The sequence below is a fragment of the Oryctolagus cuniculus genome, chromosome 1 (genome assembly GCF_964237555.1).
Source record: "Oryctolagus cuniculus chromosome 1, mOryCun1.1, whole genome shotgun sequence".
Taxonomy (NCBI): domain Eukaryota; kingdom Metazoa; phylum Chordata; class Mammalia; order Lagomorpha; family Leporidae; genus Oryctolagus; species Oryctolagus cuniculus.
In genome coordinates this window covers 22008494-22032574 of record NC_091432.1, presented here as the reverse complement: position 1 = coordinate 22032574, position 24081 = coordinate 22008494, and the positions used below count along the sequence as shown (strand labels likewise).

At 40.0% G+C, this 24081-nt stretch overlaps 1 long non-coding RNA gene across 14 annotated transcripts in view; it reads left to right on the top strand.

Moving 5' to 3' along the window:
• The window catches only part of LOC103351346 (uncharacterized), a 103547-nt gene that overhangs the window by 57223 nt on the left and 22243 nt on the right, over positions 1-24081 (top strand). For 13 of the 14 annotated variants that reach the window (XR_011387507.1, XR_011387508.1, XR_011387502.1 and 10 more), the window contains one exon: positions 14890-14960. This is a non-coding gene — a long non-coding RNA (uncharacterized lncRNA). Of the gene's footprint in view, positions 1-14889; positions 14961-15189; positions 15228-24081 lie in introns of all 14 variants that reach the window. The other variant, XR_011387509.1, reaches the window with a different exon arrangement.

Genomic DNA, 24081 nt, shown 5'->3' with positions numbered 1-24081 from the left:
GGCAAAAAACTGCTGTAAACTTTTAAAACTTGTTATGTTTTTAAAGACAGCTTATATTCTTGATATTAAAAGTATTAATATCTGAATTATGAAGAGAGAGATGAGCTAATTTCACTAGCTGTAAGTTTTACTTCCATGAAAATAAAAGTATTACTAAGAAGGTATTAATCACTTAGTATTTTTCTAATTTATAAAATGCTTTCAATTGAATTTTAAAAAAACTGCATTGTTCTTATTTGTAAGACAATGAGAAAGTATACATTCTAAGTAGAAATGCTATTGCAAAACATTTCTAAAAGTGAAAAGCTATCTTAACTAAATAGAAAATATTTTAGTTTATTTTAGTTAAATTCTTTTTAGATACTAATGTGAAACAAAATAACAAAATTTTACTTTTGATGCCAATCATTTAAGGAATTTGGGATTTTTAAGGAATTAAGGATTTTTTTGGGATTTAAGGAATTTGCTCAGATTTTTGTAATCTTTAGTTGGAATATAACCCTTTGATTTATTCAGCTTGTTTTTAAATTCTAAATATAAAGTATAGATTCTGGAGTAGATCAGATATTTATTTATTGTTTTTGAAAATGCATATAAAAATCATGCATTTGGGGACTTATATGCAAATAAATGAACTAGTAACAAGAAACAGAAACCATATGGCAAATTGGCCTTTCCTTGCATTTTATTTTTTAAAAATTACTAAAACAATGATTTTAGGAAAAGGAATATCTTTATTTTACCTGAGAACCATAACACCTTAAGTAATGTTTTCAAAAGAAAATAAATATACCCTTCACAAATTTTCCATTTTGCGAACTCTAAGACTTAAATGGAATAGCTGCAGCTGATTATAGTTGTGATACAAAATGTAACTCAAGACTTAGTTCATATCCCTAGCTAACTAAATATTTATAATAATACAGAAAAAAATGCTATATATCTTATGGAGTAAATGGGGGATTATTACAAAAAATTGAAGCTATAGTGAAAGAATGAATTCAAAGAAAAGTTCAATATAGTTTTAGAACCTTCAAATTCATAGCTAAATAGTTGCATTCGCTTAATTAATAAATCTCACAGCTTTGAAAAATAAGGAGGGAAGCTTGGTTTTAGAAGATGCTAAAAGGGTAAAGGACTCAGCTTTATCTACCTGATATTTGCAAACCTCCAATGTTTAGGCAGCACCCGGGCACCACAGTTTTTTTCATTCAGACATCCTGAGATCATAATAATTGGTTTTATAGTGATCATACTAAACTACATCAACATGAAGAGAACTATTAGAAAGAAGCCCTATTATCTCCTGAATTTGCTATCTTCTGAATGTTTAGGTATTATTCCTTGATTTTAAAAAAAAGTTTACTTCATTACAATGAACTTCGTTTAAGGAAAAAAATTTTTTTCTGAGTTAAAATAAAAGTAGCACCATTTGACAAAAATATATAGTGCTGCTTTATTAAATAGAAGCCACAGATGAAAGCTAAAATGGCATTTGAATGCTTTATTGGTCCACTATTAAGAACATTTTTTTAAATGGTGATGTTAAATGTTAGCACGCAATGTTTAATTAACTTTCAAACATTTCAGAGTATTAAAAATCTGTATTTGGATCTCTTAAAGTAATTTTCAGTATCAATGAAAGCTTTCCAATTAAATTGTGGTTATTTCTAAAATATATTTTCAGATATCCTAGATGATATTCTTTTCTTGGGATTTTTACTAAGGAATTCTGATATAATGCTAATCTCTAAAATCTTGATCACGATAAATAAAGCTTTAAAAAAAGCTTATTTTGCTTTATTTCATACAACTTTTTATCTGTATTAAAATGGTCTCATTAAAATGAACTCGAGTGCACTAGCATTTTCTTTTGCTACTTTTAAAGTAAATGATAATAATGTTTTAAAACTTTTGATATTGATAAAAAACAAAAGTTTGTCTTCATGACATAATTGTTTTTCAAAATTTCTATAAGAAGATATATAAAATTATGCCTTAAAATGTTTTACAACATGCCACATAAAATTAACAAAATAATGACTTTTTAAAAAATTACTATGAAACTGTATCCCATCTCAGTGAAAACTTTTTTCCTCTTACAAATTTTACAAAAAATTTTCTTCACTTTTTGGGTAAGTTTCCTGTGTCGTGTTTTTATTGTGATATCCCAATTTGCTGAAGAACTTCTATTTGTAACTTACTCCAAATAAAGAAGATTTAATTTAAGCATTCTCAGTGACATCATTATGGGTTCATGCTTGGCCACTATCGACTGCATCTCTTTTGCTGTCCAAATGTTACCAAAAAAAAAAAAAACAAAACCAAAAAACCCTCTGGCCTTGATCACTTTCCACTGTCACTGTCAACTAGAATTTGAAAAAGCAACTTTAATTCTCAAGATTTGTCAGGCATTCAGATGAGCATCTGCTCACAATTTACAGGTAGAAAATAAATCAGCTACCCAAAAGAAGTTGAGTAAATATCAATGTAAAAAATGAGCAAGAAGACCACTCATTTCACCTCCCACCTGGATTTTTAGCTCCTTAAAAACATGTGTCCTACTGCAGATTTGCCTGCATTGGAGCTAATCTGCAGAGCTGTGTTAACTTTCTAAATATTGTTCAAAACCTGTATCATAGACATGGCCAAAGACATTCTGAAGAAATTAATGGATGTATGGCAGCATACATTCATATACTTTGGGTTTCATATGCTTACTGTATCCTTGGCTCTTACCTAAAACCATGATATTGCATCACAACATTGGTAGAGCTATCCCAAACCTCTCTTAAAAAGCTCGGAAGTATCAAAGCACTATGTTGTACACCATACAGAAATATACAATTTTGTCAATTCTAGCTTAGTTTAAAAAATAAGTATTTTTTTTAAAGTTCACAGGTTCATCAAAATAATTTTCAAACAAACATTGTTGACTTTTTGCAACATTTTTTGCTTCATCAAAAGTGTTATTGGCAGTGTAATGTGAGCATTTAGGGATGTCACTCATCCCAGCCAATAATCCATGCCACTAATCTTATAACTACATTTCACTCAGTGTCTGGGTCTGTGTTTGTAATTGATGTAAAGCAGTTACTTGGCCAAATATGATCCCCTCCCTACCAATTTTATCTATGTTGGTATAATTGGAAGGTGATTTACCAAAGCATATTTCACTACGGAAATCTGGATATATCTGAAGAAATATCTGTATTCCTCTCTGTCCACCCAACCTGGAAAGACCTAGTTAGCTACTCTTTCTGTTAAACCAAAAAAAAAAAAAAAAAAAAAAAAGTAACAGCAGGATAAAACAGGTTTCTGGATGAAATATAATAATTTTTATAATATTGCAATTTTCCAAATGGTCACTGTCAAATGATTCTAAGGGGTCTGCAAGGCACTCGTATTCAAACTGTGGCTCCCTGGGGCTATTTTTGCCCCTAAAAGGAGCAAATCTGGCTCATTCTCTCTCAATATTCATTCAAAAAGCTATTATAAGTGTATTGCAAAAAGTTGATGGAAAGAGCACTTAAAAGTTAAGCTTATTGTGATGCGAAAAAGTCTGTGAAATCCATGCATTTTTTTCTTAATATCTATTTTCCATCAACTTTTTGAAGACCTCTCATAGGCATGGATTTCATAACTTAACCTTTTAATTCCATTTTCCACACTCTTTGAAGCACTCTTGTATTAGATTGTTGTTTGTCCTTGGTATTTGTTGAATTTCTCTGCTTCTAAGCTTTAAGTGGATTGGATGCCTCTCCCCACCGTGGATTAGGGCGTTTTCAGCCTGGAACAGTCCAAAGGCAGATGGATAAAACCCGATAGCATTGTCATTTGTGGAGCTTATTGAGCTCCTCTGCTGAGATTCCCTTCTTTGCAATCCCGAAGGATGTCCATCCTTGGTCACAGGCTCAGTGGGCTTTGGTGAATCACTGATGACCACAGCCTCTTTCATGCATTGAATGATCTCTGTGAAATTGGAAAGGGCTGGACTTCCAATCATGGAAAAATCTGGTGTTTGGTGCAGAAGAGGCTTGATAAATCAACACATTCTCCATTCTCCCCTGTCAAGTAGGCAGATGCAGTGTTGGAATTATTGTTTCAAAATAACTACTTGTATTTGGTTAGATCTCCAATTCAAGCAATACATGTTTGTTGTTTTTTAATTGAGATACTAAAGAAAAATAATAATATTCAACGTACAAATATAAACATTGAACAGACACTGTTATTGCTTTCAGACACTAATAGGGAAAACAACTGATTCCACATCAGGACAATCTCACTTTGATTCTGGGGCTGTCAATGACTCTTATAAATTTCTATAGTAATTTCTTTATCCAGAAAGTGGAGCTTTCACTCTATCTACTCCAGAGGGTTCCTTATAGTATTAAATGAGATGATATGTGGGTGAACATTTTGGAAAGGTGGGATTCCAGGGCATAGATAATTGGGTGGGGAGGCAAAAAATTTTTAGCCTATTTGTTGTGTCACATTGGGAAAATCACTTCACTTCTCTGGATCTGTCTCATCTTCAAAATGTGAAAAAAAGGGTTGGAGGATCTTTAATTTTTTTTTAAGATTTATTTATTTATTTGAAAGAGTTACACAGAGAGGAGAGGCAGACAGAGGGAGAGGTCTTCCATCCGATGCTTCACTCCCCAATTAGCTGCAATGGTCAGAGCTGCGCCAATCCAAAGACATACCAAGAGCTTCTTCCCAGTCTCCCACATAGGTGCAGGGGCCCAAGGACTTGGGCCATCTTCTACTGCTTTCCCAGGCCACAGCAGAGAGCTGGATCAGAAGTAGAGCAGCTGGGTCTCAAACTGGCGCCCATATGGGATGCTGGTGCTTCAGGCCAGGGTGTTAATCCACAGCGGCACAGCACAGGTCCGTGGAGGATCTTTAGATTCTCTTGGAGCTACCCACAAAGTGGGAGGTTGGTAGGGTGCCTCTATGCTCAGGTTAACACTCTACATTTGTTTGTTTCTCATGTCTCTGACGTTTTAGGGGATACTGTCCTGAACTGTACTCCCAAACAGGGTAAGTTGTGGCACGTCCAGGCATCTCTGCTAGCCATGTTGTCTTAATGCCCACCAGTGGGTTACCTCGCCATAGACTGTACTCAAGGGGAAGGTTTCGGTGTTTGTGTGTTTCTGTGAAGTTCATCTCCTTCCAAGAACATAACTGGATGACTTTGTAATTAAAAGGTGGAAAGGATGAAGGTCCAAGATGGTTGAATTTTTATTGGTTAATAATAGGTCACCTTTATTGAAGCATTAGCCTTAGTATGGAATCTTAATAGTCTAATAGATTTCTTAAAAAAAAAAAACCTGATTTTGTCTTTCAAAAGTTAGAGCAGTTGGATACTTGGACATATAATTTAGACCACAAAGGAGATTAAAGTTGGTGCAATTAAAAAAACAGATATTGGATGGTTTAGAAAAAAAATCTATAAGATTTTTTGAACAAGTAATATTGGGCAGAAAATAAGGGATCTCAGGTGACTTTTTCTTAAAAATTTTATTCATTTGAAAAGCAGAGTGACATAAAGGGAGAGAAAGAGAGGGAGAAAGAGAAATACCTTCCATCTGCTGGTTCACTCCCCAGTGCCTGCAACAATCGGGGCTGAGCCAGGCTGAAGCCAGGAGCCCAGAACTCCAGCTGGTGTCCTGTGTGAGTGTCAAGGATCCATGTAGTTGCCTCCCAGGGTGTGCACCAGCAGACACATGGATGGGAAGCAGAGGTGATGGATCCCAGGCTCTCCAGTATGGGATGTAGGAGTCCCAAGTGGTGTCTTAACCTGCTGCATCACAATTATCACACCTCAGGTATCTCATTGAAATGATTTAATTTAATAAGAGAGCTCCAGGTTAGTAAGGGTTCTTCCAAACATTTCCCCTCAAAATTCCTAAAGGCACCTTCTAATGTGGCCACAGCATGGTCAGTTCTAATAGGCACCAGTTGGGTTCCTCTTGCCCGACTCAGTGAAGAGACTGTTAATGCTGGGAGGCAGCTTGGCTCCATATGAGAGGGAGAGAGAGGGAGAGGGAGAGAGAGACCCCTGAGAGGTGAGTTGCCAGAATCTTTTTCTTCTTCTGAAAAGTTTTCAGGAAGTGGGAGTCTCAGCTTTTTCATTCCCTGCTTCACTCTTGGGCAGTTCTCTCTTCTAAAGTCTCTGTCTACTCAGAAACAGGAACAATTCAGCAATCCGTGTGGCCTTGGTAAACCATTTTCACCTCTGGTCTTCCCCTGTAGTGCACATGAGTTGTATCAGGTGATTTGTAAGGACTTTTCCAACTTTGAAGACCCGTTGTTTCTGGTACCAGCTGCACAGGGGAGATCAACACGCATGCGTTAAATGCATCAAGGGTGCTGCTGACCTTCTGTTCCTTGGCCAGGGGGATGCCTGGAAGGGACGCAGTTATGTGGGCGCTGTAAGTTTTTTTTTTTTTTCAAAAGGAACTTTTCATGGAAATAGTAAAAGATAAAAGAAAGGAGAGAGGGGGATTGAAGGAGGGAGGGATGGTTATCCTATTAGAAGTGTATCTATGAAATACATGGAATCCGTTGTCTTTAATAAAAAGTAAAAAAAAAAATATTTGGAGACTTTTCAGATAGAAAATAAAAGAAACTCCTTACAGGGAAAAACTTTGCTTCCATACGCACCATTGAGAGCTCTCAGTAGTGTCTATGTGTGCAGTTATTTTGAGGATGCTTCTGTGGCATCCCATTGAGTGACAGCGGGAAGGACCCTCGCCGTGACCGGCAGGGCAGGGACGCGTGCCGCCTGTCTGCCCTTTTGATTGTGTGTTGGGTGACTCTGCAGACAATGTCTTCTCCTAGTTTCGGGATCAGCATCGACCCTCACTCTTCACATAGTTGCCGTTTTTCTTGCTCTACCGCTTCATTCAGGACAGTGGTTAAGAGGAAGTTACTTTATTTACAGAGCTTTCTGGAAAGTTCTTGGTGATGAAAACTCTTGAGGACTGTCTTTGGGTTCTCCATTCTCAGTGCTGTTCCCTGCTCCCATTCGAGAGGCGGCTCACTTGGCCTCGACACCCTGTTTATGTAGATAAATCATAATGTACAGAAAATCAACATTTGTCCACATGTTTTTGTAAATGTGCATCTCAGCATGTCGTGGGTCTTTTAGAATGAGGTTCGTTAGGGAGAGGAGGCATAAATCTTGGGACTTGATGAGTAAGCCTCACTCACTTCTGACTCTCCTAGTAAATATTCTGTGCTTCCTACTTTTATGAATGTTTCCTTCCTTAAAAAGAAAAGTATAATATGTTATTCTTTGGTTATAATAGAAAAGGAGGTATCTGTATCTTTTCCCAGTATAGCTTTAGTGAGGAAAAAAAAAATGTGTTTCCCCCACTAGCTAAGTCATATCTAAATCAATAAAATCACAATTTAAAAACAACAGAAGAATACACTAGTTTAAGATGGTCCAGTGGATTCTGGGAGAAGAGAATAATCAAGGTAAAGATTGGGGAGGAATGTTGTTTGGCTTTTCCAAGTAATGTTTCCAAAGGGCATGGAAAAGTAGCTCTCAAATCTTTGACCCTTTTCCCTGGTTTGCATGAGTTTTTGAGAGACTCCTATATATATAAGAGAACTTAGCATTTCTTTGACAAAGAGCAACAACAAATCCACATAGTTCGTAGGATGAATCGAAAAGATAATCTTGGCCAGGTTACCTGTGTTCACTGTACTGGTTGCTTCCTGCAAGAGAGATCTTCTCCCTGGTCCCTATGACTGTTCTGGACTTCAAATTTTCGTCAGGTGCATTTCTAGCCCTCCCCGCCCCAGCAGCTCTTTATTCCTCAGGCTGCTATCTGATTCCCAAGGACCACAGTCACCGTACTTTTACTGAATCAACTAGACAATGAAAGGAGACGTGTTTTCTGTATTCTTTGAGCCCAGTGAAAAAACTTTGTAGAACATCACCACCCTGGCATCTCACGTGGAGTGAGTCATGTGGACCCATACTGAGCTGGTAGTCAAAACAATCCATTTTTTCACTATGTGAGTGTATTTAGATCTTATGTCGCCCCTTTTCCGCTCTCTTTGTTCCCCAGTGTCTGATGATTAGTAAAGGAAATTATCTATTTGGAATTCCACAAGATCTTTTATCCAGTTCTCATCAGTGCTTGATTTAAAGTGGCATTGGGCGAGGCTGACATGGTGGTCCAGCAGAACACTGGAGCAGTTCCACCAGGGCGCAGATCCCTTAGCAGAATGGGCTGGAATTACCCCTACAGATCGGGCTTCCATTGTATCATCAGGAGTGACAGCGTAGAGACTTCAGGATATTATCAAGACGGTCAGATTCTAGGTGAAAAAATTAGGAAATGGCCAGGGATTAGAGTCTTGTTAATTTTGTAGGTAAGATCACAGCAGAAAATTTAGGATATGGCTGAGATTATGGTCATGGTATTGTAGCTATGTGGAGAAATATCTTTATATTTTAGATGTAAAGTGAAGTATTTGGGAGTAAAATGCCATGTCTGTAATTCCCTTTTGAATATTTAAACAAAGAAAAAAAACAGAGATGAAGTGCATATGACAAAATGTTAATAACTATTAAATAGAGATGATCTATGCATAGATGCCCATTATACTCTTCCTACTTTTGTTTGCTTGGAAGTTTCCATAATAAATAATTTTTAAACCCTAAGCGTTCAACATTTTAATGTTGAAATGCCACATATATTCTTAAAAAAGCTTACTGAAATACAATGTTTATGCACAAGAGGGGAGCTTGGATTTAAAGTGTCTCTTGACTGATACACAAACTCTACTCTGAGCTGGTGCTTTAGAATGGTTCTTAGAATGTGGTCAGTAACATATAAACAAGTATAAAATGAAAATCCTGCACAAAAATACTTATCGTTTTTATTTTTTAAGTACATCTTTTAAAAATGCAAGAAAAGCACAATATATTTCTTAAAAATGAAGATTTCAGGGCGGGCATTTGACCTTTTGGTTAGGACATTATTTGGGACACTCGTATCCCATATCAGAGTACCTGAGTCCAAGTCCCAGTTCTGCTCCCTCCTCTAGCTTCCTACTAATGTGAGCCCTGGGAGGCAGCAGGTGATAGCTCAGGTAGTTGGCATCTTGTCATCCAAGTGGGAGACCTGAATTGAGCTCCTGGTTCCTGGCTTCTGCCTGACCCAGCTCTGCCTGCTACAGTCATTTGGAGAGTAAATTAGCAAATAAAAGATGTCTTTTTCTCCCTCTCCATCTTTCTCTGTCTTTCTACCTTTCAAATAAATAAGTAAATTTAAAAAAAAAAATTTTAGCATTTTTATTAACCTGAGCTAAGTGCTGAAAGGTTTGTGGTTCTGACCCCAGGGCTAAGGGGAAAGCCTCTAAAGATGGTCACACACAGAAAAGCTTTGGGGATCCTTGGTTTCACAGGTGGGAACTAAAGGAGGAAATCAGAGTAGCCAGTATCATGGGGTTCGCTCACTGAAAGTCAGATGGAAATGAATAAATTATGAAAACATAAACTTCACTAAAATGATTTGATTTTAATCATCTTTGAAATTACCAGATTGATGTACTTCTTAAAAATACCATGTTTGCATTCTAAACAGTTACTACCACAGCAGCTGTGCTCTGCCTAAGTAACGGAATATTTCCGCTACGTTAGGATAGGTTTAATCACAAAAAAAGTGTGTGTGTGTTTATTTATTGCCATGAGGACGCAGGAACAGGATCCATCTCTAAAGGTGAAGGGATCATTTGCATGCAAAATTCTGGGCGCAGAGTCCACTTTCAATGGTGTTGATTTTAGGTCCGTTGATTCTTTGCTGCCCGCAGTCGCATGCCCGGATCTACCATATTAAACAAATGAGGAGCACCTGCACCACCTTGGCAAGCCTCACTTTTGCTTATCCAGGGAAGGAGACTTTTCCTTCAAAATACCTAGTTCTTTTGCAATTAGTATGTATAAAATGGGCTCATTTTGCAGCAAGAAGCCTCTGGTAGGCACCAAATTTCCCCAAATCAAAAATCACCCTTTGAAAAGATTAGAACTATAGCACGGAGGTGATTTTTAATAGATCTGAATCCATTGGCAAGCTTGCTCTTCCCAAAACTGTTGGACCTGTTGGTTTACTGGAAGCAAAGGGGCTGTGGGCTAGGACAGGGCAAGGGAACCTGCAGTGCTTGATCCTTGGATTTTGCCTGTTAGCAAATTCTTTTCAGCTGGAGAAGAAAACAGCAAAGTTCTACGAGTAAAATCCTGGACTAAGAAACAGGAGATGTGGGATAATTTAAAGCCTTCAAATTTAAGTGTGTCTGAAATTACCACTGCTTAGTAAATGACATTTTTATTATAAAAAAAAAGTCAAAGTGTATACTTCTGGGTCCAGTCTTGGTTTTTTCACCAGCTGCTGGCCTCAGCGTCTTCAGCTGCAGATGGAGAAGTCCCATTAAATAATAATTGCTGACCTTTCTTCAAACCTTTTCCCCTGTGACAGACACTGTTTTATGTACTTTATATTAAATGTGTTTAATGCTCACAGAAACTCTGTAGATATTTTAGTTATGTCTAGTTCATCAGTTAGGAGGCGAGCTATTCCGAGGTACTCAAGGGCTGGCTAATCAGTTTTAGAGACGCCAGGGAAATGGAAATTATCTAGTCTGGGAAGAAGGGTATCATGGCTTAAACTCTGCACCTGAAAACTGTGGCTTTCAATCTTGGGTCTTTGTATTCCTTGGGGATTTACCTGGGCCAAATGGCTCTACCTCTGTGTGCTTCGATTTCCTTATCTGTGAAATGGGGGGATAGACTCTGCATTGGGACAAAGTGTATAGCACAGCAGATGAACGTGTTGCTTGGATTGCCCAGGAGTCCTGGTTTCACATCCTGGCTCTGCTTCTGATTCCAGCTTCCTGCTTAAGCGCATGTTGGGAGACAGCAGGTGATGGCTCAAGCAGCTGGGCCCCTGCCACCCACGTGGGAGACCCAGGCTCTTAGTTTTGGCCTGGCCTGACTCCGCCCAGCTATGGCTGTTGTAGGCATTTGGAAAGTATACCAGTGGATGGAAGATCTCTCTCTCCCTCTCTGTCTGCCTTTCAAAAAAAGAAAAAAGAAAAAGGATTCTTCTTTGTAAGGTTGTTAGGATTAAATGTGAAGAGCTTAGAATAGTGTCTATTACCTGTGAGAATAAATGTTGCAATTAATGAGGATAAGTGCAAATAGTAGTGGCTGGATAAGTAAAGCAGACAACACTGTTTTTCTCAAGAATGTGTTAAAGTGGTGGTAACAGACACTCAGCTGGGTCAGAAAAAGGGACTGGTGGTAGTGATGGTCTTCATGGAAAATTGGGGTTATCATCATCACTGATACATAATAGTTTGTTTAGAGGAAAAAATAAATTTGGTTAAAGAAGCGAAGAGTGGACTCTTCGCCCAGAAGAAAGCGAGTGTCACATGCTAACTCAGCAGAAAGTTCGCAGAAACACAGTGTCTGTTACCTGGGCAGGTGCATGATGCTTCTGGTTATCTTCAAAGTTGTGAAACTTAAATAATGTGGCCCAGAAAAAGTAATATATAAAGGCCATCGTGGTTGCAAAGGTTGACCTGAGACAAGCCAAGGGCTAGTACTTAGCAAAACTGACCCAGGGCCCTTTCTGTGTGCCCTTGAGGGGTCTCTGGTTGAGCCCTCCCCCCACCCTCTCCCCGGGGTAGATGCGGGCTGTGTGGCCTTAATCAGATTGCAGATTTGCAGCGAAGGCTCTGCTGAACTGTCGGTACTGGGAGGGGGAGGGAAGGCAGACCCAGAGAAATTGCAGTAGCACATCCAGGAATAAGGTCCAAGTGTGGGTGCTGCCATGGAGATACTCCAGTTTCTCTGGATCAGCATAGACGCATATAGATAGTTGGAGCTAAATGGGACCTGGGAGACGGTCTAGTACAACCCTCTCATTTTACATTTTATGTTTTCATCAGGATAGAGTTTGGCGACATGCGGCCAGTTTTGTAAAACCAGGGAGGCCTCTGCTTTATGCAGAGACTTTGGAATAAGGATGAAAGAAAAGCGGAGATTCCCAGGGAGGGGAGCAGAGGAGGGAAGGCAGAATTTTCCTAAGGTAATTAAAAGACAGAGGGAAAAAAGGAAGGAAGGAGGGGAAAAGAGAGATGGAATGTGATCCTACATTTCACAGACTTAGATTGGATTTGCAGTTAACGCTTAAAAGTTAGTGATAAAGAAAACCCGTCATTCATTATTTCTAGGAACTTGGTTTCCTTAAAGGGAAAGGAAGTTTGGGGGAGAATTTGGCAGCCTTGACAGTTCTAGTAAACGAAGATTCCATTTGTAGCTGTGTTGAACCTGGTAAGCAGTTTATGTTAATCTGTTACTCTTCAGAATGCATGTGTCTGGACTTTTCAAATAATCACTTTTAACTGAGTTTGTGCCTAGTGCGTTCTTTCAAAGAACAGAGCGTCTCAATAGGAACTAATGACTCCGGGTTAATTTGGCATGGAGTCCCGAGGAGGGGAGGGGCAGGATCCTCTTTGAGTTCACTGAAAATGCTTTGCTGAGTTTCCATTGCAATCCCCTGGCCCGGGCTGCCAGCTGCTGTGGGCGTACTCTTCCCGAAGGGCTGCAGGGCTCCCCAGTTCCAATAGCGCTGGATCACAGAAGGAGGACTGGCTTGGAAGCCTGCATCCCTGGTCTGTCTGTCTGTCTGTCTGTCTGTAATGAGAAAAACAAGTCTGTGGCCCTGAGGCTGAAGCAAAGATCAGACTTTGGTGGTCCTGAATCCACTGTGTGTTCTTCTTTATAAAAACCATTCACCTACCACATGTGCAAGGATTTGAGACAGAGGCTTTTAGCTTGGCTTTTTCATTCTTCAAAGTGAAAAACATCCCGCTTATTTCTCACCAGACTGTTTTCTGCCCCTCTGTAATGGACTAGCGACACTGGAGGTGCTCCATTGGGCACCGCTCAACTTTGCCCAGGGGTCCAGCCCACCTGCACAGCTGCTAGGAGGGCTGTGGGGAGATGGGGGGAGCCGAGACATAAATGGCCTCCTTCTCTCTGCCTTGTTGCCATTTCACTGTCTCCCCTGGCTGCTCTTGCGGTAGGGTCTCCTCGTTGTGTGGGGTGATGGGATGAAGTTACAGCTAGAGGAAGCTGGGGCACCATAAAGTTCCTCGGAAGCAGGTGACACGAGAGGCGGAACTCCAACTTTTGTTCAGAGTGAGGACTTAGGTCGTGGGGCTTCTGCCCTGGACATTGGTGGGGTCTGTAAGTAGCCAACTCTTCCACCCTTAAAAGAGAACTTGGCTTTGAACTTGCAAAATTGTTTGTGGCACCAGGGTCTTATTTTTTTGTGAGTGGGGGAATAGCTTGCAGAATCGAAGGTCACCAAGAGAGGCATAGAGGAAGGGCAGTTGTCAGTGCCTGTGCGTGTGGATTTTACGGGTTCTGTTTGTTCTCATAAAGCGCCAAGGTCAGTTCCGAGCAAGGTACTGTCAGTGAGTGATGTGAGGGGTGTGTGTGTGTGTGTGTGTGTGTGTGTGGTTTGCGTTCTTTGCTGTGGTAGGGCCTGGCAGAGGAAACTCTCTCTGTCTGCAGTGGGCTGTGGACATGGGCTCTGTCTGCTGTTTGGAGAGGCAACCTTAGGCAGAATGTGACTGTGCATCAAAGCGCAAAAGCAAAACTCAGAATATGCCCTTGAAATGGGAGGGGGGCAGGCATTAGACAAATCTTGTTGGTGTTTTTTTTTAAAAAAAAAAAAAAAAGCTAAGGGGAAGGGGCTGGTGTCAGCCTGGCGGTCAGGATGCGGGCTCATGGGAGCGCCTGGCTCCGTTCAAGGCTGTGGACAAGACTTCAGCTTCCTGCTAGTGCAGATCCTGGGACTCAGGGTGAATGATGTAAATCACTGGGCTCCTGCCACCCCTGGGGAAGACCTGGATTGAGTTCCTGCCTGCTAGGTTTGGCCCAGCTCAGTCCTGGCGGATGCAGGCATTTGAAAAGTACACCAGTTGATGAGAACTCCCTGTCTCTTTCTCTCAGATAAAAAAAATATAAGAATGCGTAAAAGCTAAGAGGGGTGTGTGGAATCACACAGAGGAAAGCATTTTCTTTTTCTAGGGGGAGAAGGAACGTACTACACATTTTCCGCCTCTACATTAAGACCTGGTAGAACTACAAGGAATTAAGGAGACACAAAAGGAATCTGAGCATTTTCTAAGCAGAAAATAACTTTCTTTAGAGAGAAGGTGTGTGAGTTAATTAATGTAAACCTACATTAAAATGCAGAGAAAGTTACAGACAGAAAAAGGGAGAGGGAGAAGATAATTGTTTTTAAAAATCCTGCTGAAATCATATTCCGGCTTACCGTAGTAATTCCATATTAAAGGATATAATATTTTAAATATCTCTTTTTTGGGGAAATTGATGGGAAGCTAGAAAGACCTTGTTAAAGTTAGAAATTTTACAGTCTGACTTGTTTTTCACATTTTTTGACATTTACACTATATAAGCTGTTAAACAGGCATTATAACATATCAGAAAATATCTTAAGATATCTAAGGACAGTTAATGATTTAAATTTCTTGTGAGAGTTTTAAAGCTATTGAGTCATAAATAAGATTCCCAAAATATGTCAACAGCAGCATAAAATACAAAACAGCCAAGGGACTAAGAAACTGCAATCTGGTGACAGCTCTGTGATAAAATGTGAAGCAGGACTTTTTAATCAGCAGCATTAATTAAATTAATTAATTATATTTAAGACTTGCTATCTAAAGTTAGGACTCAGAAAAGTCAAATACCCATAATCCCATGTGATTTTTTTTTTCACAGAGTAGAATTGATTGTAATCATTTACCTTTTTTGTTTAATTTCTATAGGAAAATACCAACAGTTTCATCTTTTGAAGAACATTGGAGATTCTTTTAAAGGTGAAACCTTTCTTCTTTAGGTAAGGAAATGTTTTCTGTTATTTATGCATCAGTTGAAAATGCAGCATTCCAACTAGAGGCAAGAAGTGATATACTTAAACTTTGTTTATCCAGCTAATGCAAAATATTATGGAGGTGACACAATGCAGGGTTTTGAACTAAATAAAACAAATTAGATAGAGAATTTTCATTTAAAAATCAATTTGTTGATAAATCAAATTAGACCTTTTTTGCTGTACTTTCTCATAGATTGACGTCCTGTGAGTCCCATGATCCCTCTTTTTGAAGTACGTAAGACATAACCGAATTAAAAGTTATGTTTCTGATATGCAACTTAAAAAGACTTAGCAATATCAAAAGCAAGAGATTTTTTTAGACACCGAAAATATTCCTAAACACAAATGTAAATCAATGTGATGATAAAAATAGACTATTTTGGCACATCTGAAAGCCTTAAAACCAGGCCAGTGAATTAAAGTTAATTAAGATTTGGATATTAACAAAGAAACTTAAACTCTGGAAAATACTCACGTGCTGGGAAAATATTGCTTTTTTAAGATCAGAATGTGAATATAAACAATTTGTTTAATCAAGCAGGAAACTGTAGTGCTTTGTGTGTAAACTCTTTTTAGTTTTTGAGTAATTATGTTATACTGGTAATGTAGGAAAAGAAAAGGCAGACTAACTTTCAAAGCATATTTTAATATTAATAACTCATTCTATTTTTGGCAATAATTCTATTAGTACAGTTCACTTGCCTGAAAACTATGTTACATATATGAAAAACAGATGTTTTAAAGTAGATAAACTAAAAATGCCATTAAAATGTCTCAGTAAACATTTTAAGATGCTTTGAAGTATTGTGTGAAATTAAAAGAATAAAAGAAACAGTTACAGAAATTATCCATAGATCTGCTGTACATATGCACATTTGTACATTCTAGCTTTGACACCAATACTACCTTTGGAAAAAGAAATACATTGCAATGTTTGTCTTCTATCAACATATAAATATATAGACTCAACAAGACACACGATTTTTCCTATCTTTAAATATATTAATGTAGTTACATAAGAATTTTAAAAATTTTAGTACAGAGTTTTGATCTTGAAAAATATATACGTTAAAAATTCATGTGGTAAAGTAGAATCTAAAAGCTTTGGGGAAAAATACCAAACTTTTTGGTTTGAATTTGAAGAATTCATTTCTAAATTAAATTTCTTCTTATAAAGGTGTTTATGTTATTGTTAAGCTTATAGAAGTTATAAGTTACTTAAATTGCCTAATTAGAGTATGGTAAATTCCAAGTTATTTTTAAAAGAAGGATTATAGTAATATTGAAGAATTATAAAATTATTTCTAATGTAATTTTTACATAAACTTTTTATGTCAAGTCTTAAAATTATATATTTTGACAGTAAAACATTTTTAAAAGTCACTAACATTCTAATGGAAAATATAATCTCATAGTACTGAGAAGAGAGTTGTGAGCAGGTAATAAGTAAAAGAAGCCAGTTTCATTTCTGACTTGTTTTTGAGCATTTCTTAGGAATCATTATATATTTTAATGTCAGGAGAATACTATATAAAATATGCATTACATTTCTATGGCCTGGAAGCTATTTAAAATTAGAGGGGAAAAAAATGCAACTTTTCCTGCCTACCTAGATACTAACTAAAGTGTTAAGTGAAACTCAGAGAAATACAGAAGCTAAAATAGCACAATGGACTAAAATTCCAAATATACATGTATATACAAATTTTAAAATCTTGATATCTAGTATTTGCCCTAAATCTTTGTGAAAGTACATAATATACATAAGTGAAAAAAACAAATGATGGAGAAGTATTTTTCTCACTGTACTTTGCTTGATGAAAATTTTACCAAGAAGCCAAATGGGGTATTAAGGGACACGTTAAAAATAGAATTCTGTAGAATTTTACTTTTGGAAAGATGCAGCTTTCCAACAAGGCTTGGGGTTTTTGTGTCTTAGGCTATCTGAGACTTGAGACTGAAAATTCATGATGTATTTTGAGTGCCCTTGCAAATAGCAAAATGGTTTTGGTGGAAAAATCAGGCATTGTGTATATTTTACTTTATATTTAGATATGAGAAAAATAGCAGCCACTTTGGGAGAGTTCCAGTTGTTGTTTTAATGCACGCACCAAATACCACACAATTATTTTCTCTCAGTTTGCCACACGTCTGGGCATATCACAGTTTTGTGTATGCTTCTGGACATTTAACTTTTAATGATTATACAGAGATCTCTAAATATGGTTGTTAGTCCTTACGAAAATTACAGCAAAATGTGTAAAAGAAATGCATTTTAAAACTCCTGTTTTTAATTAAAATGAGAGAATTACAGAGAGTTCATTCATTCATGAAATATGTGACTGTGCCATTTCCTGAAAGAATGTTCTTATTTTATTTCAAATTATAATAAAGTATTTCTTTACTTGTTGTTAATTGGTATTTTAAAGTCAGAAAGGTATAAAGCGGTCGATCCTATTTTTGATTATCTGTCAATACAGAGAAAGAGAAAGCAAAGTATATTGGCACAATAGGGTTTCCCCTGAAAACAGACTGACTTGAAATTGAAAAGGTATACTGCCTATTATTAATTTTTTCCTATTAGGATTTATTTGTAGTTGCATGGATTTTTTTGATATATTTAAGGAAATTCGTCTTATAAAATGAGGAGATGTGGAACATTGGGGGTAGTTATGAGACAGTGACACTCTTTCTTGTTGCTTCTCAGAAATTAGAAATCAGATTTTTAACTAATTGGGCTAAGTACAAGGATCCCTGAGCTATAGTAATTTAGAAAAATGCCAGAAAATTATGAAGGGGAAAGGGAAAATTAACGGAAGCTAAGAGTGCCCCTTAAATGTGAAGCATTTGACACTGTGAGGAGTGCTCTGAGGATTAACAAATAGCTCTGTGTCAGGGATAACACTCTGGGCAGCTGAGGTTGTTTGTGTGATAAGGGGAGTCGGGGAGATAGCATAACTGTAACTACTTAGCAGAATTCCAGAAGTTAGTTTCGGATTGTAAAGCTGAAAGTAAGTGCAACAGTTTGGCTTGGCGGGGGGGAGGGAAGGCAGCAGGGCTCGCCTGCCCTGGCGCCACGAAAGGGTTAAGCGCGACGGCGCCCGGTGCATTCTGGGAGTTGTAGGCCGCGGGCATTGTGGGAGTTGTCGCAAAAGACCGTTCTCTTGCTGTGATGGCCGTCGCCGAGGCGGGGAGTTGGCAGTTTCTGCCTTTCTGGGGGGCCTGGGGGGCTGTCTGTCCCGTTAGAAGGCCAGCAGCAGCCCTCTCAGGTTGCCAAGGGTCTGCTAAGTGTGTTTTGGGAGGTGGGAGAGCGCTCTGGCGGGTTAACGTTGGGGTTTGTTGCTGTTCCATTGGCCTTGAGGCCTCTGGCAGCTAGGGACGGTCTGAGGGGGTCCCAGAGTGGCCGTCTGGCTTTCTGCCTTTGAAATGTCCGGGTGGCCAGCGCCGGGGCACTTGGGGGTGTGCTGGATGTTGTGGTTTGTGCCCTGCAGCGTCCCCTCGTCTTAGAGCATTGAGCTCCGTCCGTGGACTGGTTGGTGCTCACGCCCTGGTTTGGGGTTAGGTTGGACCCTCTCTCTTGGGTCTAGTTGGACGTACGCAGGAGCCGAAATGTTGGAAAAGTGTGTGTGGTAAGGTCCTGGGTGTGTCTGGCCTGTTTGGGGTGTGAGGTCCTGCACGAGTAACGATCGTGGCTGTGGCTGTGGCTGTGGCTGTGTGCCTGGCTGTCACCTCGCGTGGTGCTGAACTTTGCCCTTGTTTGCTCATGCTGAGAGGTCGTGTCGGGTAGTTTCTGCTTGCGAAATGCTTTTGTGTTAACTTGGATGTGTTGTGAAACCGCTGGGAGCTCCCAGAAGAGTGCTTCGCCCTTGTTCGTAGGCAGATAGTATTGGCAAAGCGACTGCAGAACAAGCTTCCCCTTAGTTGGAGGGGCCGCAGCCCCTCGGGCTTCTCGTGGTGTGAAGTTGTTTGGGTTCTTGTAGGGAAGTCAGGTTCGCTTTTGGCTGCGTTGCCTTAGTTTTGACTCCACAGGGTTTGTGTGCGTGTTGGGACTCATGGGGGCCCTGTCTCAGCACTTAGGGCAAAATGGAGCGCAGTGTGCCGACATGTAGGTGCCTGTATCAGAATCTCCGGGTAACAGTAGCCAGCCAGACACCGCAATTCGTGTCTCGCTGATCTGACCTGGCTTACCTGTCACCACTGGGTGACAGAATCCATCAGTCCCCCCTTTCTTGTGTGATCGAGGTGTTGTCCTTGTGACTTGTGGCCCAGCTCACCCTGAGAAGCCATTTCTCAGGCAGTATTATTTAAAAGCACCCCCCCCCCCCCAGTAGAACCGGTGTCTAGAAAGTTTGTTCATTGGAGTTTGGTTAAGAAGAGGAGTTGAAATAAGGTGCAGCCGAGGCTTTGGAGGTCTGCTGTCTAGCTCTAGCTTTGGGGCAGCCCCTGACACCAGTGACTTAGAGAGTGAAAAGATTGCTGTGTGTTTTCCTTGGTACGTCCAAGTATGAAAACTACGCTGGTGTATATAGGACCACTTCCATGGTCAAAAAGAAATTGAATGTGTGGTGATGAATGGCATTTTCATAGCTCTCCTGTTGTCTGGATTTGCTTAAGCCTGGACTACTTGCGAATGTGGTAATGGTAGAAAAAGGATCACAGCTGGCTGGGTTTGGATTCTGATTCTGTTGGAAGTGAGTGCAGGTGTAGATTGACAGCCTGGTATTGTTGACCCGCTGCCAAGGACTCACAGAAGACTTCCCTTGTCTCTGAGCTGACCCCAGTCTGTCTGAGAACTTTAAGTAACCTGCCATTTGGAAAAAAAAAATGGGAATTTTTTATTTTTTTTATTTTTTAGACAGGCAGAGTGGACAGTGAGAGAGAGAGACAAAGAGAAAGGTCTTCCTTTGCCATTGGTTCACCCTCCAATGGCCGCCACGGCCGGCGCGCTGCAGCCGGCGCACCGCGCTGATCCGATGGCAGGAGCCAGGTACTTATCCTGGTCTCCCATGGGGTGCAGGGCCCAAGCACTTGGGCCATCCTCCACTGCACTCCCTGGCCACAGCAGAGAGCTGGCCTGGAAGAGGGGCAACCGGGACAGATCCGGCGCCCCGAATGGGACTAGAACCCTGTGTGCCGGTGCTGCAAGGCGGAGGATTAGCCTAGTGAGCCGCGGCGCCGGCCAGGAAATTTATTTTTAGAATGGCGCATATTGTCTACACCTGTTATTGTCTGGCGATGTGATAAGGTATCATTGATTCTGGTGAACTGGTTTTGTATTTTAGAAATAAAATATAGTCCTATTTGTATCTAGATGGCTAGAATTTGTGGACTTTTAGAATCATTCAAAACCCCCTAGAATGTCAGTGTTAACTTGCTTTGTAAGAAGATGCATTAAGTTTTTGATGTCCACGTTACCACTGCCTTCAAAAGAGCAGACGGTTCATCACAGGGTATTTTGAGGGAACTGTAGGAGTGGAGTGGCACTTCCTCAGATTAAGTTTAGAGAGAATCTTTGCTTTCACACAGGGACTTTCTGGGTATTTGTAAATAGATACATCCCTCAAAAAAAAAGAAAAAAAAAAAGGATGTTTTGCGCAGGTAGATTCTGGCATGATGTTAATCTCTGAGGCCGTTACTTGGTACTGTTTGCTGCTCATATTACCAGTAGTGCTGCTGTTATGAAATGGCGTTTTGTAACATATAAAGGCAGCAGTATTTGTTTCAGAAAAGAAAATATGGTAAGAGCCACTTGTGTTTTCTGGGGAACATAATTTCTGAGGTTGTGTATGTATGAGGGTTACTTAAATGTTTGTGGAAAAGGGGGTTTAAAAGAGAAGTTTCTTTCTTACAAGAATTTTTGAAGTCTCTGTATATACAGGATCTTCAGAGAGGTCATAAAGATGCATATTATGAAAAAAATATACATGGATTTCAGAAATTATTTGCACCAAAATAAACATTGCTTAATTCCACTTTTGTATGAGTTTTTGAAATACCCTTGTGTTTCATAGATGGGTCAAAAGCTTCCTTTTTGGAACTTTGCATGGTGTTGATGAAAATTGCTCAAATGAGATATAACAGCAAAGGGTAGTTTTCTTGACCAAGGTGCTGTAATTGAAGGCCTTTGGTTATGGTGTTTATTCAGAAAAGAAATGCAAACTTACTTCCAAATAGTCGAATTTGGAAATGACAAAAGAGTTATAGTTTACATTTTAGACTATAGCTAAAATTGGAGATGCTAGGGAGGAGTCTGAGTAAGAGTATCTATTTGGGGGCGTTATTCGGGTTCTTTCTAGTCTCTTGCTTTCCTATGTATACCTGTTTCCATTGCAGAAAGTAAGCAGGTCATATTAATGCATTTCTGCATCTGTGATCCCTTGTACATAGTAAAACTGCATTTATAGACAGTGACTCACCCATTCAGCCTTTGATCCTAATTTTGCATGTATATAATTTGAAGAGAAAAAAGTGTAGTTTGTGTACTTGTATATGGCTTTCTTCAGTTTAGTATATTTGTAGTGTTCTTTTTTTTTTTTTTTTTTTTTTTTTGACAGGCAGAGTGGACAGTGAGAGAGACAGAGAGAAAGGTCTTCCTTTGCCGTTGGTTCACCCTCCAATGGCCGCTGCGGCCGGCGCACCGTGCTGATCTTAAGGCAGGAGCCTGGTGTTTATCCTGGTCTCCCACGGGGTGCAGGGCCATCCTCCACTGCACTCCCTGGCCACAGCAGAGAGCTGGCCTGGAAGAGGGGCAACCGGGACAGAATCCGGTGCCCCGACCGGGACTAGAACCCGGTGTGCTGGCACCGCAAGGCGGAGGATTAGCCTAGTGAGCCGCGGCGCCAGCCTTTGTAGTGTTCTTAAACATGAGATGTTTCTCACTGTGCCAGAGGCTAATTAGGTTCCTGGGAGAATGAGGAAAGGTAATTTTTAAATTTCCATGCTTGTTAATGATGAATTTTACTTTTTGTTTCTGTATTCCAGGACAGAATACAGTATCTCTGCTATCTTGGGCCCTATTTTTTGAAGTCAGAGTATTAGATGATTTTTGTGGGTGGGACAGAGCAAACCAACTATTACTTTCAAATACTGAATGTAGATTAAAAGATATCTCATATCCATTGGGAAGAAAGATTGTAAGTATATATCAATCACTTAAAGGATTCTGTACTTTTTTTTTTTTAGTTTAGTCTACTGGGGCTGGGGCTGTGATATAATAGGTTAAGCATCCACCTGAGGCACTGGCATCCCATATGGGAGCAAGTTCAAATCCTGGCTGCTCCTCTTCCCATCCAGATCCCCACTAATGGCCTGGGAAAGCCGTGGAAGATGGACCAAGTGCTTGGGCCCCAGCACCAATGTGGGAGACCCAGAAGAAACTCCTGGCTTCAGATCAGCGCAGCTCTGGCCATTGTAGCCATTTGGGGAGTGAACCAGCATATGGAAGACTTCCCTTTCTGTTTCTCCATCTACTGTAACTGCCTCTGAAATAAGTAACTAAATCTTTTTTTTTAAAAAGTGTTTTTTTAAAGATTTACTTTATTTATTTGCAGGTCAGAATGACAAAGAGTGAGGGAGAGACAAAGGGAGAACAACACTTCCATCAGCTGATTCACTTCCCAGGTGTTTGGGCTGGGCCAGGCTGAAGCTGGGAGGCAGGAGCTTCATCTGGGTCTCCCACATGGGTGCCAGGGGCCAAGCACTTGGGCCATCCTCTGCTGCTTCCCCAGGCCCATCAGCAACAGGGAGCTGGATTGGAAGTGGAGCAGCCGCAGTTCGAACTGTTGCCCATATGAGATGCCAGTACTACGTGCAACAGCTTAACCTTTTGCACCACAGCACCGGCTCCAGGATTCTGTATCTTAAAGCTTCAAAAAAAAAAAAAAAAAAACTTTTCAGATCATTTTGCTTTGTTGTCAGCCCTCTTTCTTTTTCTTTCCAGCTTTCTTCCAAATTTCTCCAGAATTTAAATGACATTTTTGTTTATTTTGGGATTTTTCTCCCAAATCATTTGCTTCAACTTTTAAAAACCATTTTTATTTGAAGTAGTGTAATAAGGACATGATTTTAGTAAGGCATTCTTGCCATATTGCATTTTTATAACAAAATTCTATGAATATTATGTTTTTGTTCTGGGGGAAACAATGGACTAGTGACCTCTTTAATCCTTACCACAAAGTGCCAGAGTGCAGTCTACAAAAATTCAGGATGTATTTTGCTATAGTTTCTTTTTCTGTTATGAACAGTCTTTAGATGATGAAGAGAGATGCATGACATGTCCTTTTTAGAAAGAATCTGAAAAGCACTTGTCTGACACTGTCATGAAACATTGTGAAAATTTTATTAGGTTGGCGAAAAAGAAATCCTCCAAGTCCCAAAATAGAATACAGCAGTTCTATATGTCTCCATTGGTCTAAAAAATTAATTTGTAAACCACTTTCATAGTTTTTTTTTTTAATCTAAGATCATGTTTCTGGATTTTAATTTTTTATTTTAAATATTTATTTATTTGAAAGAGTTACACAGAGAGAAAAGGAGAGTCAGAGAGAGAGAGAGATCTTCCATCTGCTGGTTCACTTCCCACTTGGCTGCAACAGCTAGATCTGCCAGTCTGAAGCCAGGAACTTCTTCCAGGTCTCCCATGTAGGTGCAGGTGCCCAAGGACTAGGGCCATCTTCTACCGCTTTCCCAGGCCGTAGCAGAGAGCTGGATCAGAACTGGAGCAGCTGGGACATGAACCAGCGCCCATACAGGATGCGGGCACTGCAGGTGGCAGCTTTACCTGCTACGCCACAGTGCTGGCCCCTTAAATTGTTTTTAAGGAATCTTTTTGGTATGATTTTTTTGGTGAGAAGGATCATGTTTTCAGTGAAATTGTAAAGAGTGGCCAACTTGAGCCGGCGCTGTGGCTCAATAGGCTAATCCTCCACCTTGCGGCGCCGGCACACCGGGTTCTAGTCCCGGTCGGGGCACCGGATTCTGTCCCGGTTGCCCCTCTTCCAGGCCAGCTCTCTGCTATGGCCAGGGAGTGCAGTGGAGGATGGCCCAGGTGCTTGGGCCCTGCACCCCATGGGAGACCAGGAAAAGC